Source organism: Hordeum vulgare, chromosome 5H (assembly GCF_904849725.1).
Source record: "Hordeum vulgare subsp. vulgare chromosome 5H, MorexV3_pseudomolecules_assembly, whole genome shotgun sequence".
Taxonomy (NCBI): domain Eukaryota; kingdom Viridiplantae; phylum Streptophyta; class Magnoliopsida; order Poales; family Poaceae; genus Hordeum; species Hordeum vulgare.
In genome coordinates, this window is record NC_058522.1 from 357,904,126 (window position 1) to 357,924,188 (window position 20,063).

Below are 20,063 nucleotides of genomic sequence, written 5' to 3' on the forward strand. Positions count from 1 at the left end.
AGTCCATCTATCTTGATGCTAAAAGCATTGAAAGTGGAATAGAAGATATTAAAACTTTGAGTAGTAATGAAATTACTACCTTGGATTTTAAGGAATTCAATTATGATAGTTGCTCCTTGATTGAATGCATTTCCTTGATGCAATCCAGGTTAAACTCTCCACACGCTTATAGCCAAAACAAGGCCTTTACCGATCATATCGTCAAAGCTATGATAAAATCTCTTGAAGAGAAACTTGAATTGGAAGTCTCTATCCCTAAAAAGCTTCATGATGAGTGGGAACCTACTATCAAAATCAAAAACTATGAATGCAATGCCTTGTGTGATTTGGGTGCTAGTGTTTCCGCGATTCCAAAGTCTTTATGTGATGTTCTGGGTTTTAATGAGATTGAAGAGTGTTCTCTTAATTTGCATCTTGCAGATTCTACTGTCAAGAAACCCATGGGAAGGATCAATGATGTTCTTATTATTGCAAATAGGAACTATGTACCCGTGGATTTCATTGTGCTTGACATTGATTGCAATCCTACAATTCCTATTATTCTTTGTAGACCTTTCCTAAGGACTATCGGTGCTATCATCGATATGAAGGAAGGGAATATTAGATTTGAATTTCCTTTAAAGAAGGGCATGGAGCACTTTCCTAGAAAGATAATAAGATTACCTTATGAATCCATGATGAGGGCCACTTATGGTTTGAGCATCAAAGACAACGATACGTGATTCTATCGCTTTTATGCCTAGCTAAGGGAGTTAAACAATAGCGCTTGTTGGGAGGCAACCCAATGAATTTATCTTTTTATTTCTGTTTTGTTGCATCCACACTTTGATAATTATGTTCTGATTGTGTTTTGTGTTTCTTTTTGTGTTTGAGCCAAGCAAAACCTTTATGACTAGTCTTGGTAATGGTTGTTGATCCTGCTGGAAAAAGACAGAAACTTTTTGCTCACGAGATGATTTTTAATTTTTATTCAGAAAGAGATTTTGAGTTGATTCTTTTTTCTTCTGGTTTATATGCCTTTTGCCCAGGCATTCGTAATTTTTCAGAATTTTTTAGGTACCAGAAGTATACAAAGTATACAGATTGCTACAGACTGGTCTGTTTTTGATAGATTCTGTTTTTGTTGAGTTGGTTGCTTGTTTTGATGAAACTATGGTTAGTATCGGGGGGTACTAGCCATGGAAAAGTAAGAATACAGTATCCCAACACCAATATAGATAGAATTAAAGTTTTCTACAGTATCAAAAGAGGTGGTAGTTTGTTTTCTTGTGCTAATGTTATCACGAGTTTCTGTTTAAGTTTTGTGTTGTGAAGTTTTCAAGTTTTGGATGACGTTCTCATGGACAAAGAGATAAGGAATGGAAAGATCTCAAGGTTGGGGATGCCCAAGGAATCCCAAGCCAAATTCAAGGACACCAAAAAGCCTAAGCTTGGGGATGCCCCGGGAAGGCATCCCCTCTTTCGTCTTCAATCCATCGGTAACATTACTTGGAGCTACATTTTTATTCACCACATGATATGTGTTTTGCTTGGAGCGTCTTGTATCTTAGGAGTCTTTTCATTTTGTTGTGTCACAATCATCCTTTCTGCACACCTTTTAGAGAGAGAGAGACATGCACTCATCGTGATTTTGCTAGAATGCTCATTGTGCTTCACTTATATCTTTTGAGCTAGATAATTTTGCTCTATGTGCTTCACTTATATCTTTTAGAGCACCACCTATATCTTTGAGAGCACGGCGGTGTGTGACTTGATAGTTGGCTTATGCTATGAAAGTAGTCCCAAAGGTGATAGGTACCCAAAGAGGATACAAAAACCTCCATCTTCATGTGCATTGAGTAGAAAGAGAAGTTTTGATTCCTCTCAATTAGTTTTGAGACGTGGAATTGGTAATATTAAGAGTTATGTTAGTAGGGTGTTGTGAATATAGAAATACTTGTGTTGAAGTTAGTGATTCCCATAGCATGGACGTATGGTGAATCGCTATGTTAGGAAGTCGGAGTATAATTAATCTATTGATTGTCATCCTTTGTGTTGAGGTCGGGATCGCGCGATGGTTAACACTTACCAACCCTTCCCCTAGGAGTATGCGTTTAGCACTTTGTTTTGATTACTAATAAAAACTTTCGCAACAAGTATGTGAGTTCTTCATGACTAATGTGAGTCCATGGTATATATGCACTTTCACCTTCCACCATTGCTAGCCTCTCTAGTGCCGCACAATTCTCGCCGGTACACAAACCCACCAAATGCCTCCCTCAAAACAGCCACCATATCTACCTACTATGGCATTTTCATAGCCATTCCGAGATATATCTCCATGCAACTCCCACCGTTCCGTCTCATGAATTGTGCCATCACTCTCATATTGCCATTGCATGATCGTAAGATAGCTAGCGAGATGTGTCAACGTAATATGCCAAGCTAGATCGTTGCACATCCCGGTACACTACCGGAGGCATTTCCTGTAGAGTCATTTCTAAGCTTTGAGCTGTGAGTAAATAAAAGTGTGATGTTCATCATTATTAGAGCATTGTCCCATGTGAGAAAATTAAAAAAAGGAGGCCAAATTTCCCAATAAAAAAAGAGAAAAAAGAGAGGCCCAAGAGCCCAAATAAAAAAGGAGAGAAAAAGAGAGAAGGGACAATGCTACTATCTTTTTCCACACTTGTGCTTCATAATAGCACCATGTTCTTCATGATTGTGAGCTTCTTGCTTTGTCACTACCATATGCTAGTGGGAATCTTTATTATATAACTTGGCTTGTATATTCCAATGATGGTCTTCGTGAGCAAGCAAGTTGGATGCACACCCACTAGTTCTACTTTTGAGCTTTCACATACTTATAGCTCTAGTGCATCCCTTGTATGGCAATACCTACTCATTCACATCGATATCTATTAATGGGCATCTTCATAGTCCTTTGATACGCCGAGTCAATGTGCCCGTCTCCTCCTTTTTGTCTCACAACCACCACCACACTCTATTCCACTTATAGTGCTATATCCATGGCTCACGCTCATGTATTGCATGATAGTTATAAAAAGTTTGAGAAAGTAAGAGTGTGAAAACAATTACTTGGCCAATACCGGGGTTGTGCATGATTTACATTCGTTGTGTGAGGATGATGGAGCATAGCCAGACTATATGATTTTGTAGGGATAACTTTCATTGGCCTTGTTATTTTCAAAGTTCATGATTACCTTGCTAGTTTGCTTGAAGTATTATTGTTTTCATGTCATAGCAAACTATTGTTTTGAATCTTACGGATCTAAACATTCATGTCACGTGAAATAAGTTGCAAAGGACAATTATGCTAGGTAGCATTCCACATCAAAAATTCGTTCTTTATCACTTCCCTACTCGAGGACAAGCAGGAGTTAAGCTTGGGGATGCTTGATACGTCTCCAAAGTATCTATAATTTTTTATGGTTTCATGCTATTATCTTGTCAAACTTTGGATGTTTTGCATGCCTTTTATATATTTTTTGGGACTAACTTATTAACTCAGTGTCAAGTGCCAGTTCCTCTTTTTCCATGTTTTTTACCCCTTTCACAGGAGGATTTTGAACGAAGTCCAAACGGAATGAAACTGCCAAAAAGATTTTTTTCGAAACAGAAAAAGATCGGGAAGCCGGAGAATCAAGGCAGGAGGCCTGCAGGGACCCCACAAGCCCTCATGGCGTGGCTAGGGGGGCCGCGCCTCCCTGGCTTGTGGGCTCCCTAGGCCACCTCTGCCCTAGGTTTTGCGCCTATATATTCCCTAAAATCCCAGAAAAATCAGGAGATCTTCGAAAGTACTTTTCCGCCGCCGCAAGCTTCTGTCTCCGCAAGATCCCATCTGGGGCACGTTATGGTGCCCTGCCGGAGGGGGGATTCGGACATGGAGGGCTTCTTGATCAACACCATGACCTCTCCGATGATGCGTGAGTAGTTCACCATAGACCTACGGGTCCATAGCTAGTAGCTAGATGGCTTCTTATCTCTCTTGGATCTTCAATACAAAGTTCTCCATGATCTTCATGGAGATCTATCCGATGTAATCTTCTTTTGTAGTGTGTTTGTTGAGATTCGATGAATTGTGGATTTATGATCAGATTATCTATGAATCTTATTTGAGTTTCTTCTGATCTCTCTTATGCATGATTTCATATCCTAGTAATTCTCTTCGAGTTGTGGGTTTTGTTTGGCCAACTAGATCTATGATTCTTGCAATGGGGGAAGTGCTTGGTTTTGGGTTCATACCGTGAGGTGACCTCATCCAGTGACAGAAGGGGTAGCGAGGCACGCATCGTGTTGTTGCCATCAAGGGTAAAAAGATGGGGTTTTCATCATTGGTTTGAGATTATCCCTCTACATCATGTCATCTTGCTTAAGGCGTTACTCTGTTCGTCATGAACTCAATACACTAGATGCATGCTGGATAGCGGTCGATGTGTAAAGTAATAGTAGTAGATGCAGAAAGTATCGGTCTACTTGTCTCGGACGTGATGCCTATATGTATGATCATTGCCTTAGATATCGTCATGACTTTGCGCGGTTCTATCAATTGCTCGACAGTAATTTGTTCACCCACCGTAATATTTGCTATTTTGAGAGAAGCCTCTAGTGAACACTATGGCCCCCTGGTCTACTCCACACCATATTTTCAGCCTTACACTTTTTCTTCGTTGCACTTTCCGCCTTCAGATCTCACTTTGAAATCAATCTTGAAGGGATTGACAACCCCTTTATAGCGTTGGGTGCAAGCTCTTTGTGTTTGTGCAGGTACTCTGGACTTGACGAGATTCTCCTACTGGATTGATACCTTGGTTCTCAAACTGAGGGAAATACTTACTGCTCCTGTGCTGCATCACCCTTTCCTCTTCAAGGGAAAAACCGACGCAAGCAAGAGAAGTAGCAAGAAGAATTCCTGGCGTTGCCGGGGAAGGACTTTTGTTGCCGTAGCACATACCCGAAGGAATTTCATAATAAATATTTTCAGTAGGTGTAGTAGGTTGAGGAGCAACTCTTTGTGCTTCTGGTCGAGGTGAAGATACCCCAAACAAGCCCCTCAAAGGATTAGTTTCCATAGTGACAAGTGACAATAAATTTCAGCACACTATATAATGTTTCCTTACCAAATTCCACTCACCAAAGGCGCTTCACTCCCCGGCAACGGCGCCAGAAAAGAGTCTTGATGACCCACAAGTGTAGGGTATCTATCGTACTCCTTTCGATAAGTAAGAGTGTCGAACCCAACGAGGAGCAGAAGGAAATGACAAGTGGTTTTCAGCAAGGTATTCTCTGCACGCACTGAAATTATCGGTAACAGATAGTTGTGTGATAAGATAATTCGTAACGGGTAGCAAGTAACAATAGTAACAAAGGTGCAGCAAGATGGCCCAATCCCTTTTGTAGCAAGGGACAAGCCTGGACGAACTCTTATATAAGGTAAAGCGCTCCCGAGGACACATGGGAATTTATGTCAAGCTAGTTTTCATCATGTTCAAATGATTCGCGTTTGCTACTTTGATAGTTTGATATGTGGGTGGACCGATGCTTGGGTGCTGTCCTTACTTGGACAAACATCCCACTTATAATTAACCCCTCTCGCAAGCATCCGCAACTACGAAAGAAGAATTAAGACAAAGTCTAACCATAGCATTAAACTAGTGGATCCAAATCAGCTCCTTGCGAAGCAACGCATAAACTAGGGTTTAAGCTTCTGTCACTCTAGCAACCCATCATCTACTTATTACTTTCCAATGCCTTCCTCTAGGCCCAAATAATGGTGAAGTGTCATGTGGTCGATGTTCACATAACACCACTAGAGGAAAGACAACATACAACGCATCAAAATATCGAACGAATACCAAATTCACATGACTACTTATAGCAAGACTTATCCCATGTCCTCAGGAACAAACGTAACTACTCACAAAGCATAATTATGTTCATGATCAGAAAGGTATTGAATAGCATTAAGGATCTGAACATATGATCTTCCACCGAGTAAACCAACTAGCATCAACTACAAGGAGCAATTAACACTACGAGCAACCTTACAAGTACCAATCGGAGTCGCGAGACGGAGATTGGGTACAAGAGATGAACTAGGGTTTGGAGATGAGATGGTGTTGATGAAGATGTTGGTGGAGATGAGTCCCCTCCGGTGAGAGGAGTGTTGGCGATGACGATAATGATGATTTCCCCCTCCGGGAGGGAAGTTTCCCCGACAGGACGGCCCTGCCGGATCTCTAGATTGGTTCTGCTCAAGTTCCGCCTCGTGGAGGCAGCGATTCTTCCCGAAAGCTCTCTCTTGATTTTTTTTCTGGAACGAAACCCCCTATATAGCAGAAGATGGGAGCCGGAGGGGTAACAGGGGGCCCACGAGCCCCCCAGGCGCGCCCAGGGGGGTGGGGCATGCCTGGCAGGCTCGTGACCTCCTCGTGGCTCCCCTCCAGTACTTCTTCCGCCTAGTATTTTTTCTATATTCCCAAATAATTCCTTGCTGATTTTCATGGCTTTTGGAGTTGTGCAGAATAGGTATCTCAAACTTCCTCCTTTTCCAGCCCAGAATTCCAGCTGCCGGCATTCTCCCTCTTCATGTAAACCTTATAAAATAAGAGAGAAAAGGCATAAGTATTGTACCATAATGTGTAATAACAGCCCATAATGCGATAAATATCAATATAAAAGCATGATGCAAAATGGACGTATAAATGGTGCACCATAGGGTTCCTCCCCACCGGTTTCGTCCACGACCCGCGTACTCCCTGATACGTCTCCCTCGTATTTTTAATTTTTTTATTGTTCATGCCAATAGTATGCAACTTTCACATACTTTGGCAAGTTTTTATTTGATTTATGCGACTAACCTATTGATCTAGTGCCCAGTGCGAGTTCCTGTTTTTTTTGCTTGTTTTTTGTATCGCAGAAAATCCATATCAAAGAAAGTCCAAACGTGATAAAATTTTATGGAGAATTATTCTGGAATTGATGTGATTTTTGGGAGGTGGAATCAATGCAAACGGGGGCCCACAGAGCCCACAACCCACCAGGGCACGCCACAGGCCCCAGGCGTGCCCTAGTGTCTTGTGCCCTCCTCGAACGTCGGTTGGAGCCTTTCTTGTGGCGCAACAAAGATAATTTATGGAAAAAATAGTGTAAAACTTTCAGCGCAATCGGAGTTACGGATCTCCGAGAATTTAAGAAACCGTGAAGGGCCAGATCTGGGAAGCGCGAAACACAAAAGAATAGAGAGGGAGATCCAATCTCGGAGGGGCTCCCGCCCCTCCGCTGCCATGGAGGCCATGGACCAAAGGGGGAACTCTCCTCCCATCCAGGGGGGAGGACAGGGAAGAAGAAGAATGGGGAGCTCTCTCCCCCTCTCTCCCGGTGGCGCCGGAGTGCCGACGGGGCTAGGATCGTGACAACGATCTACATCAACTACCTTGCTACCGTCAACACTGACATTCTCCCCCTCTATGCAGCGGTGTAACACCCCTTCTCCCCGCTGTAATATCTACTTAAACATGGTGCTCAACTCCATATATTATTTCCCAATGATATTTGGCTATCCTATGATGTTTGAGTAGGCCCGTTTTGTCCTATGGGTTAATCGTGATCTTGGTTGATATGATTGTATATTTTATTTATGGTGATGTTCTACGATGCCCTCCGTGTCGCGCAAACATGAGGGGGGCCGTTGTAGGGTGTTGCAATATGTTCATGGTTTGCTTATTGTCGGTGTTGCGGGGGTGACAACAGCCTAAACGCGGATAAGTGGGTTATGGCGTATGTGAGTAAAGAGGACTTGATACTTAATGATATGGTTGGGTTTCACGACCTTAATAATATTTAGTAGTTGTGGATGCTTGCTAGAGTTCCAATCATAAGTGCATGTGATCCAAGCAGAGAAAGTATGTTAGCTCATGCCTCTCCCTCATATAAAATTGCAAGAATGATTACCATACTTGTTATTGATTGCCTAGGGACAAATGACTTTCTTGTTGACAAAAGCTACCCACTTTTATTACCTTGGAATTTATTCGTAGTTTTATTCTCGCAAAGTACTCATAGTTTTATTCTTGCAAAATAGTTTCATACTTGTTTTAGGTAAAGCAAACGTCAAGCTTGCGTAGAGTTGTATCGACGGTCGATAGAACTTGAGGGAATATTTGTTATGCCTTTAGCTCTTCGTTGGGTTCGACACTCTTATTTATCAAAGAAGGCTACAAACGATCCCATATACTTGTGGGTTATCAAGACCTTTTTCTAACGCCGTTGCCGGGGAGCAATAGCGTGGGGTGAATATTCTCATGTGTGCTTGTTTGCTTTATCACTAAGTAGTTTTTATTTCCCATTCTAAGTTGTTCTCTATCTTTAGTTATGGATATGGAACACGAAACACCAAAAAAATTAGTGGTACTTGCTACGCATGGAGATGGGGAACCTCCTAAAATCCTCGATGCTTGTTATGTGAAAAATATTATGCACTACTTTGATAATCCTGAGAAAACCCCATTCAACATGATAATGGGAGACACGTTGGATCAACGTGAATACTTTAGTGATTATCGCTTGAAACAAAAAGGGAAACTGTTATGGGATCAAATTGATATGTTGCATTAGTATGCTTGGAATTTATGCCACGGATATGATTTTACTTGTTGCTCTAGGATGAATGATCCACACCTTCCCTTTTCATGCAAATTTAATGATAATGAAACCTTGGCTTCTTATGCTAATGGTATATATGATTACTATGATGTGGAACAAATAGAAGAATTTGCTGCTTTTAAGGGTGCTTATGAAATTGAATCTTTGTTTGAAAAGTTTGAAGATTTTGATGATTCAGTTTATAGACCTAAATTTTTTTTCTATCCTTAAATATTGCTATGATAATTATAAATACAATTCCGATATTGATGCATTTATTGAGAAAGTCTCCGTTGTCCAAGAAGAGACTAATATTTTGCAGGAGTCTATGGAAGAAGGAATTGATGAAATTGTGAGCTCATTGGATGAAAAAGATGATGAGGAGAGGGAAGAACAAAAGGAGTAAGAGCGATTGATCACCCGTGCCCACCTTCTAATGAGAGTAACTCTTCAACTCATACATTGTTTAGCGTCCCTGCGTTCTTACCAAAGAATGAATGCTATGATAATTGCTATGATCCCGTTGATTCGTTTGAAATATCCCTTTTTGATGACGCTTGCTATGCTTGTGGCCAAGATGCCAATATGAATTATGCTATTGGATATGAACTTTCTATTGTTCCTTATATTAAGAATGAAATTGTTGTTATTGCACCCACACATGATAGTCCTATTATCTTTTTGAATTCTCCAAACTACACTATATCGGAGAAGTTTGCACATGTTAAGGATTATATTGATGGGTTGCCTTTTACCACTGCACATGATGATGTTGATGAATATAATATACATGTGCTTGCTGCTCATACTTGCAATTATTATGAGAGAGGAACTACATCTCTTCCTCTCTATGTTTCCAACACGATAAAATTGCAAGAAACTGCGTATGCTATGTATTGGCCTTTACTTGATGTGCATAAATTGTTCTTGTATGACATGCCGATGCATAGGAAGAGAGTTAGAATTCTTCATTGCTTGATATATGTTGCTTTGTGCTCACTACTAAATGCCAAATCATTACTAATTAAAATTGGCTTTGATATACCTTGGGATCCGGGTGGATCCATTACTTGAGCACTTTATGCCTAGCTTAATGGCTTTAAAGAAAGCGCTGCCTGGGAGACAACCCGGAATTTTTAAAGAGTCATTTAATTATGTTGAGTGCTTTTATAAAGTTTTTTTTTAAAAAGAGGGGAACTTAAAACTTCACAAAAATAGAAGCGATTGAAAGGTGATCCATTGGTGAAGTGAGGATCGACCTTGAACACTTGTGTTCATGCTCATGGAAACAATGTAGAATTTTTCATGAAGATTCTCACAAAAATAGTTATCCCCTGGTACAAATCCATTCTATTATAAAAATAATGTGCCAAGATTTGCCTTTAGGATGGGTAGATTGCTTGTTGGTATGTGCGGTGCAGAAACAGAAAATTTGGTTGTAGCGCGTGAACTTTCATTTTTTACTGGACATAAAAAGGTTCTGAAACCTTTTGCACAGTCTTTATATACAATTTTTTTATTTCTTCCTAATGTTTCAAAATATTTGGAGTACCAAAAGTATGGTAGATGTAAAGATTGCTACAGACTGTCCTGTTTAAGATAGATTCTGTTTTTTGATGCATTGTTTTGCTTGTTTTGATGAAACTATCGATTTTTATCGGTGGTATGAGCCATAGAAAAGTTATATTACAGTATATAGAATGCAAAAAAAATATATGAATTGGTTTGCAACAGTACTTAGAGTAGTGATTTGCTCATTATACTAACGGATCTTATCGAGCTTTCTATTGAGTTTTGTGTGGATGAAGTGATCAAAGATCGAGGAAGACTCGATATGAGGAGAAGGAGGAGAGGCAAGAACTCAAGCTTGGGGAAGCCCAAGGCACATCAAGTAAATATTCAAGGAAACTCAAGCGTCTAAGCTTGGGGATGCCCCGGAAGGCATCCCATCTTTCTTTAACAAGTATCGGTATGTTTTCGTCTTTGCTTCGTTCATGTGATATGTGCAAATCTTGGAGCGTCTTTTGCATTTCGTTTTCATTTTTTTCTTTTATGCACCATGCTGGTGTGAGATAGTCCATGGTTGATTTATAGAATGCTCATTGCACTTCACTTATATCTTTTGAGTATGGCTTTATAGAATGCTTCATGTGCCTCACTTATATCATTTGAAGTTTGGATTGCCTGTTTCTTTTCACATAGAAAACCGTTGTTTGTAGAATGCTCTATTGCTTCACTTATACTTATTAGAGCATGATCTTATGTATAAAGAATTAAACTCTCATGCTTCACTTATATCTATTTAAATAGTCAAAAAGAATTGGTCATTTGCATGGTTAGTCATAAAATCCTACATAAAACTTATGGATCACTGAATATGATATGTTTGGTTCCTTGCAATAGTTTTGCGATATAAAGATGGAATATGTGGGAGGTACTAGTAAACGGTTGTGGTTAGTAGAAATATTGGTGTTAAGGTTTGTGATTCCCGAAGCATGCACGTATAATCTCTCGTTATGCCGGGAAGTTGGAGCACAATTTATCCTTGATTGTCTATCTTTGTGTGAAGGTCGGGGCGCATGTTGGTTAACTCCTACCAACCTCTCCCCTAGGGGCATGCGTAGTAGTACTTTGCTTCGAGGGCTAATAAACTTTTGCAATAAGTATATGAGTTCTTTGTGACTAATGTGAGTCCATGGATTGTACGCACTCTTACCTTTCCGCAATTTGCTAGCCTCTACGGTACCGTGCATTGCCCTTTCTCACCTCGAGACGTGGTGCAAACCTCGCCGGCGCATCCAAACCCCGTGATATGATACTCTCTATCACACATAAGCCTTATTATATCTTCCTCAAAACATCCACCATACCTACCTATTATGGCCTTTCCATAGCCATTCTGAGATATATTGCCATGCAATTTCCATCGCCTCCGTTTGACTTGAGCATTCATTGTCGTGTTGCTTTGCATGATCATATAGCTGCAATAGTAGTTGTGGCTCAACCACCGTGCATCATTTTTTATACATGTTACGCTAGATCATTGCACATCCTGGTACACTGCCAGAGGCATTGATGTAGAGTCATATTTTGTTCTAGGTATCGAGTTGTAATTTTTATTTATTTTGAGTTATAAGTAAATAGAAGTGTGATGATCATCATTATTCATTATTAGAGCATGTCCCAGTGAGGAAAGGATGATGGAGACTATGATTCCCCCACAAGTCGGGATGAGACTCCGGACAAATGAGAGAAAAAATAGAAAAATAGAAAATAAAATAGAAAATAAAGAAATAAAAGAAAGTAAAAAAGGGAAAAAAGAAAAAGAGAGAAGGGGCATGCTAGTTCCACACTTGTGCTTCAAAGTAGCACCCTGTTTTTCATATGGAGAGTCTCCTATGTTGTCACTTTCATATACCCGTAGGAATTTTTCATTATAGGATTAGATGCACACCCACTTAGTTTTCATATGGATCTCTCATACACTTATAGCTCTTAGTGCATTCGTTGCATGGCAATCCCTACTCCTCACATTGATATCAATTGATGGGCATCTCCATAGCCCGTTGGTTAGCCGCGTCGATGTGAGACTTTCTTACTTTTTTGTCTTCTCTATATTTACCCCTATCATCATACTCTATTCCACCCGTAGTTCTATATATATGGCTTGCGCTCATGTATTGCGTGAGGGTTGAAAAAGCTGAAGCGCATTAAAAAGTATGAACCAATTGCTTGGCTGACACCGGGATAGTACATGATTTATACTTTGTGTTAAGAAGACAGAGCATGATAAGATTATATGACTTTGTAGGGATAGCTTTCTTTAGCGTTGATATTTTGAAAGACATGATTGTTTATTGGGATGCCTGAGTATTCATGCCTTTATGTCAAATTATAGACTATTGCTTTGAATCACTTATGTCTTAATATTCATACCATGATTAGATATATGATCAAGTTTATGCTAGTAGCATTCCACATCAAAAATTATTATTTTTACCATTTACCTACTCGAGGATGAGCAGGAATTAAGCTTGGGGATGATGATACGTCTCCGTCATATCTATAATTTTTGATTGTTTCATGTCAATATTATACAACTTTCACATACTTTTGGCAACTTTTTACATGATTTATGCGACTAACCTATTGATCTACTGCCCAGTGCCAGTTCCTGTTTTTCTGCATGTTTTTTGTGTCGCATAAAATCCATATCAAATGAAGTCCAAACGTGACAAAATTTACGGAAAATTATTTTGGAATTTATGTGATTTTTGGGAGGTGGAATCAACGCAAACGGGGGCCCACAAAGCCCACAACCCACCAGGGCGCGCCATAGGCCCCAGGCGCGCCCTGGTGTTTTGTGCCCTCCTCGAACGTTGGTTGGAGCCCTTCTTCTAGTGCAAGAAATATAATTTATGGTAAAAAATCGTGTAAAAATTTCAACGCAATCGGAGTCATGGATCCCCGGGAATTTAAGAAACCGTGAAGGGCGAACAGAGAGGGAGATCCAATCTCGGAGGGGCTCCCGCCCCTCCGCCGCCATGGAGGCCATGTAACAAAGGGGGAACTCTCCTACCATCTAGGGAGGAGGCCAAGGAAGAATAATAAGGAGGGGGGCTCTCTCCCCCTCTCCCTCGGTGGCGCCGGAGTGCCGCCGGGGCTAGGATCGTGACGACGATTTACATCAACAACCTTGCTACCGTCAACACCAACTTTCTCCCCCTCTATGCAGCGGTGTAACATCCCTTCTCCCTGCTTTAATCTCTACTTAAACATGGTGCTCAACTCCATATATTATTTCCTAATGATTTTTGGCTATCTTATGTTGTTTGAGTAGATCCGTTTTGTCCTATGGGTTAATCGTGATCTTGGTTGGTAAAATTGTATATTTTATTTATGGTGCTATCCTACGGTGCCCTCTGTGTCTCGCAAACGTGAGGGGCCCCTGTTGTAGGGTGTTCAATATGTTCATGGTTTGCTTATTGTTGGTGTTGCGGGGGTGACAACTGTTGGGGAACGTCGCATGGGAAACAAAAAATTTCCTACGCGCACGAAGACCTATCATGGTGATGTTCATCTACGAGAGGGGATTTCCGATCTATGTACCCTTGTAGATCGCACAGCAGAAGCGTTAGTGAACGCGGTTGATGTAGTGGAACGTCCTCACGTCCCTCGATCCGCCCCGCGAACCGTCCCACGAACCGTCCCGCGATCCGTCCCACGATCTAGTGCCGAACGGACGGCACCTCCGCGTTCAGCACACGTACAGCTCGACGATGATCTCGGCCTTCTTGATCCAGCAAGAGATACGGAGAGGTAGATAAGTTCTCCGGCAGCGTGACGGCGCTCCAGAGGTTGGTGATAATAATCTTGGCAGGGCTCCGCCCGAGCTCCGCAGAGACGCGATCTAGAGGTAAAACCGTGGAGGTATGTGGTCGGGCTGCCTTGGAAAAAGTTGTCTGAAATCAGCCCTAATAGCTCCATATATATAGGAGGAGGGGAGGGGAGGCTTGCCTTGAGGTTCAATGATCCCCAAGGGCTGCGCCACCAAGGGGAGGAGGAGTCCTCCTCCAATCCTAGTCCAACTAGGATTGGAAGGTGGAGTCCTTCTCTTCTTTCCCACCTTTCCTTTTTTTTCTCTTCTTTTGGTTTTTCTTTCTTCTCTTGAGCAAGACAACCTTGACCTGACCCCACCTACTTGGTGCGCCACCCGCAAGGTCCTTGGGCCCTCCCGGGTGGGTGATCCCCCCTCCCGGTGAAGATCCGGAACCCATTCGTCATTCCCGGTACATTACCGGTAATGCCCGAAAACCTTCCGGTAACCAAATGAAGTCATCCTATATATCAATCTTCGTTTCCGTACCATTTCGGAAACCCTCGTGACGTCCGTGATCTCATCCGGGACCCCCAACAACATTCGGTAACCAACCATATAACTCAAATACGCATAAAACAACGTCGAACCTTAAGTGTGCAGACCCTGCGGGTTCGAGAACTATGTAGACATGACCCGAGTGACTCCTCGGTCAATATCCAATAGCGGGACCTGGATACCCATATTGGATCCCACATATTCTACAAAGATCTTATCGTTTGAACCTCAGTGCCAAGGATTCATATAATCCCGTATGGCATTCCCTTTGTCCTTCGGTATGTTACTTGCCCGAGATTCGATCGTCAGTATACGCATACCTATTTCAATATCGTTTACCGGCAAGTCTCTTTACTCATTCCGTAATACAAGATCCTGCAACTTACACTAACTCACATTGCTTGCAAGGCTTGTGTGTGATGTTGTATTACCGAGCGGGCCCCGAGATACCTCTCCATCACACGGAGTGACAAATCCCAGTCTCGATCCATACTAACTCAACGAACACCTTCGGAGATACCTGTAGAGCATCTTTATAGTCACCCAGTTACGTTGCGACGTTTGATACACACAAAGCATTCCTCCGGTGTCAGTGAGTTATATGATCTCATGGTCATAGGAACAAATACTTGACACGCAGAAAACAGTAGCAACAAAATGACACGATCAACATGCTACGTCTATTAGTTTGGGTCTAGTCCATCACATGATTCTCCTAATGATGTGATCCCGCTATCAAGTGACAACACTTGCCTATGGTCAGGAAACCTTGACCATCTTTGATCAACGAGCTAGTCAACTAGAGGCTTACTAGGGACATTGTTTTGTCTATGTATCCACACATGCACTGTGTTTCCAATCAATACAATTATAGCATGGATAATAAACGATTATCATGAACTAAGAAATATAATAATAACTAATTTATTATTGCCTCTAGGGCATATTTCCAACAGTCTCCCACTTGCACTAGAGTCAATAATCTAGTTCACATCACCATGTGATTTCAACGAATCCAACACCCATATAGTTCTGGGGTCTGATCACGTCTTGCTCCTGAGAGAGGTTCTAGTCAACTGTTCTGAAACTTTTAGATCCGTGCGTTCTTTACAAATCTTTATGTCATCTTATAGATGCTGCTACTACGTGCTATTCGTAAATGCTCCAAATATCTACTCTACTATACGAATCCGTTTCACTACTCATAGTTATTCGGATTAGTGTCAAAGCTTGCATCGACGTAACCCTTTACGACGAACTCTTTAACCACCTCCATAATTGAGAAAAAATCCTTAGTCCATCAGTTACTAAGGATAAATTTTGACCGCTGCTAGTGATTCAATCATGGATCACTCTTTGTACCTCTCAACAGACTTTGAGTCAAGGCACACATGAGGTGCGGTACCCAGCATGGCATACTTCACATTCTACGGCCAAGGCATAGAAGACGACCTTCGTCTATTCTCTTTATTCTACCGGGGTCGGGTGTCGAGTCTTACTCAAATTCACACCTTACAACGCAACCAAGAACTCCTTCTTTGCTGATCTATTTTGAACTCCTTCAAAAACTTGTCAAGGCATGCATCTTGTTGAAACTTCTATCAAGCGCTTTCGATCTATTTCCATAGATCTTTGATGCTCAACGTTCAAGTAGCGCAATCCGGGTATTCCTTTGAAAACTCCTTTCAAACAACCTTGTATGCTTTACATAAATTCTACATTACTTCTGATCCACAATATGTCAACCACATATACTTATCAGAAATTCTATAGTGCTCCCACTCACTTCTTTGTAAATACAAGTTTCTCATAAACCTTGTACAAACCCAAAATCTTTGATCATCTCATCAAAGTGTATATTCCAACTCTGAGATGCTTGCACCAGTCCATTGAAGGATCGCTGGAGCTTGCATACTTGCTAGTATCTTTAGGATCGACAAAACCTCCTGGTTGTATCACATACAATGTTTGCTCAAGGAAACCGCCAAGGAAACAATGTTTTGACATCCTATGTGCAATATTTCATAAATAATGCATCAACTACTAACATAATTCTAACAGACTTTTAGCATCGCTATGAGTGAGAAAGTCTCATCATAGTCAACTGTTTGATCTTTGTCGGAAACATCTTTGCGACAAGTCGAGCTTTTCTTAATAGTGACTTATCACCATCATCGTCTGTCTTCCTTTTAGAGATCCATCTTTACTCAATAGTCCTATGACCATCAAGTAGTTCTTCCAAAGTCTACACTTTGTTTTCATACATGGATCCTCTCTTGGATTTCATGGCCTCCAGCCATTTGTCGGAATCCGGGCCCACCATTGCTTTCTTCATAACTCGTAGGTTCATTGTTTCTCAACAACATGACCTCCAAGACAGGGTTACCGTACCACTCTACAGTAGTACGCGACCTTGTCAACCTACGAGATTTGTAGTAACTTGATTCGATGCTCGATGATCACCATCATCAGCTTTCACTTCAATTGGTGTAGGCGCCATAGGAACAACTTCCTACGCCCTGCTACACACTGGTTGAAGTGATGGTTCAATAACCTCATCAAGTTCTACCACCCTCCCACTCAATTCTTTCGAGAGAAACCTTTCCTCGAGAAAGGATCCGTTTCTAGAAACAAACACTTTGCTTTCGGATCTGAGATAGGAGATGTACCCAACTGTTTTGGATATCCTATGAAGATGCATTTATCCGCATTGGGTTCGAGCTTTATCAGACTGAAACTTTTTCACATAAGTGTTGAAGCCCCAAACTTTCAAGAAACGACAGTTTAGATTGCTCTAAACCTCAGTCTATACTGTGTCATCTCAACGGAAATACGCGGTGCCCTATTTAAAGTGAATGTGGTTGTCTCTAATGCATAACCCATAAACGATAGTGGTAATTCGATAAGAGACATCATAGCATGCACCATACCAAATAGTGCGTGGCTATGACGTTCAGACACATCATCACACTATGATGTTCCAGGTGGCATGAACTGCGAAACAGTTTCCACATTGTCTTAACTGCGTACCAAAACTCGTAACTCAGATATTCATTTCTATGATCATATCGTAGACAGTTTATCCTCTTGTTACGACGAACTTCACTCCGAAACATAATTGAACTTTTCAATATTTCAGACTTGTGATTCATTAAGTAAATACTCTTGTATCTACTCAAATCGTCATTGAAGTAAGAACATAATGACATCCACTGCGTGCCTCAGCATCCATTGGACTGCATACATCAAAATGTATCACTTCCAACAAGTTACTATCTTGTTTCATCTCAATGAAAACAAGGCCTTGCTCATGTGGTGTGATTTGCATGCCACTAGTGATTCAAAATCAAGTGAGTATAAAGATCCATCACTATGGAGCCTCTTCATGCAATTTATACCAACATGACTCAAGCGGCAGTGCCACAAGTAAGTGGTACTATCATCATTACCTCGTATCTTTTGGCACCAATATCATGAACATGTGTAACACTACAATCGAGATTCAATAAACCATTGAAGGTGATTATTCAAGCAAATAGAGTAACCATTATTCTCTTTAAATGAATAATCATATTGCAATAAACACGATCCAATCATGTTCATGCTTAACGCAAGCACCAAATAACAATTATTTAGGTTTAACACAAATCCCAATGGTAGAGGGAGCGTGCGACGTTTGATTATATCAACCTTGGAAACACTTCCAACACGTATCGTCACCTCGCCTTTAGCTAGTCTCCGTTTATGCCGTAGCTTTCATTTCGTGTTACTAATCACTTAGCAACCGAACCGGTATCCAATACCCTCGTGCTACTAGGAGTACTAGTAAAGTACACATCAACATCATGTATATCAAATATACTTCTTTCGACTTTTGCCAGCCTTCTTATCTACCAAGTATCTAGAGTTGCTCCGCCTCAGTGACTGTTCCCCTCATTACAGAAGCACTTAGTCTCGGGTTTGGGTTTAATCTTGGGTCTCTTCATTAGTGCAGCAACTGTTTTGCCGTTTCACGAAGTATCCCTCCTAGCCCTTGCCTTTCTTGAAACTTAGTGGTTTTACTAACCATCAACTATTGATGCTCCTTCTTGATTTCTACTTTCGCAGTGTCAAACATCGTGAATCGCTCAAGGATCATTGTATCTATCCTTGATATGTTATAGTTCATCACGAAGCTCTCACATCTTGGTGGCAGTGACTTTGGAGAATCATCACTATCTCATCTGGAAGATTAACTCCCACTTGATTCAAGCGATTCTCGTACTCAGACAATCTGAGCACACGCTCAACGATTGAGCTTTTCTCCTTTACTTTGTGGACAATGAATCTTGTCGGAGGTCTCGTACCTCTTAACAAGGGCACAAGCATGAAATCACAATTTCATCTCTTTAGAACATCACTTATGTTCCGTGACGTTTCAAAACGTCTTCGGCGCCTTGCTTCTAAGCCGTTAAGTATTTTGCACTGAACTATCGTGTAGTCATCAGAAACGTGTATGTCGGATGTTCACAGCATCCACAAACGACGCTCGGGGTGCAGCACACCGAGTGGTGCATTAAGGACATAAGCCTTCTGCGTAGCAACGAGGACAATCATGTGCGAAGTTTGCTACTATCAACTTTCAACTAAATTTCCCTAGGACCATATAAAAATAGTAGAGCTATAGCGCAAGCTACATCGTAATTCGCAAAGACCATTAGACTATGTTCATGACAATTAGTTCAATTAATCATATTACTTAAGAACTCCCACTCAAAAAGTACATCTCTCTAGTCATTTGAGTGGTACATGATCCAAATCCACTATCTCAAGTCTGATCATCACGTGAGTCGAGAATAGTTTCGGTGGTAAGCATATCTATGCTAATCATATCAACTATACGATTCATGCTCGACCTTTCGGTCTCATGTGTTCCGAGGCCATGTCTGCACATGCTAGGCTCGTCAAGCTTAACCCGAGTGTTCTGCGTGTGCAACTATTTTGCACCCGTTGTATGTGAACGTTGAGTCTATCACACCCGATCATCACGTGGTGTCTCGAAACGAAGAACTGTCGCAACGGTGCACAGTCGGGGAGAACACAATTTCGTCTTGAAATTTTAGTGAGAGATCACCTCATAATGCTACCTTCGTTCTATGCAAGATAAGGTGCATAAAGGATTAACATCACATGCAATTCATAAGTAACATGATATGGCCATCATCATGTGCTTCTTGATCTCCATCACCAAAGCACCGGCACGATCTTCTTGTCACCGGCGTCACACCATGATCTCCATCATCATGATCTCCATCAACGTGTCGCCATCGGGGGTGGTCGTGCTACTCATGCTATTACTACTAAAGCTACGTCCTAGCAATATAGTAAACGCATCTGCAAGCACAAACGTTAGTTTAAAGACAACCCTATGGCTCCTGTCGGTTGCCGTACCATCGACATGCAAGTCGATATTAACTATTACAACATGATCATCTCATACATCCAATATATCACATCACATCGTTGGCCATATCACATCACAAGCATACCCTGCAAAAACAAGTTA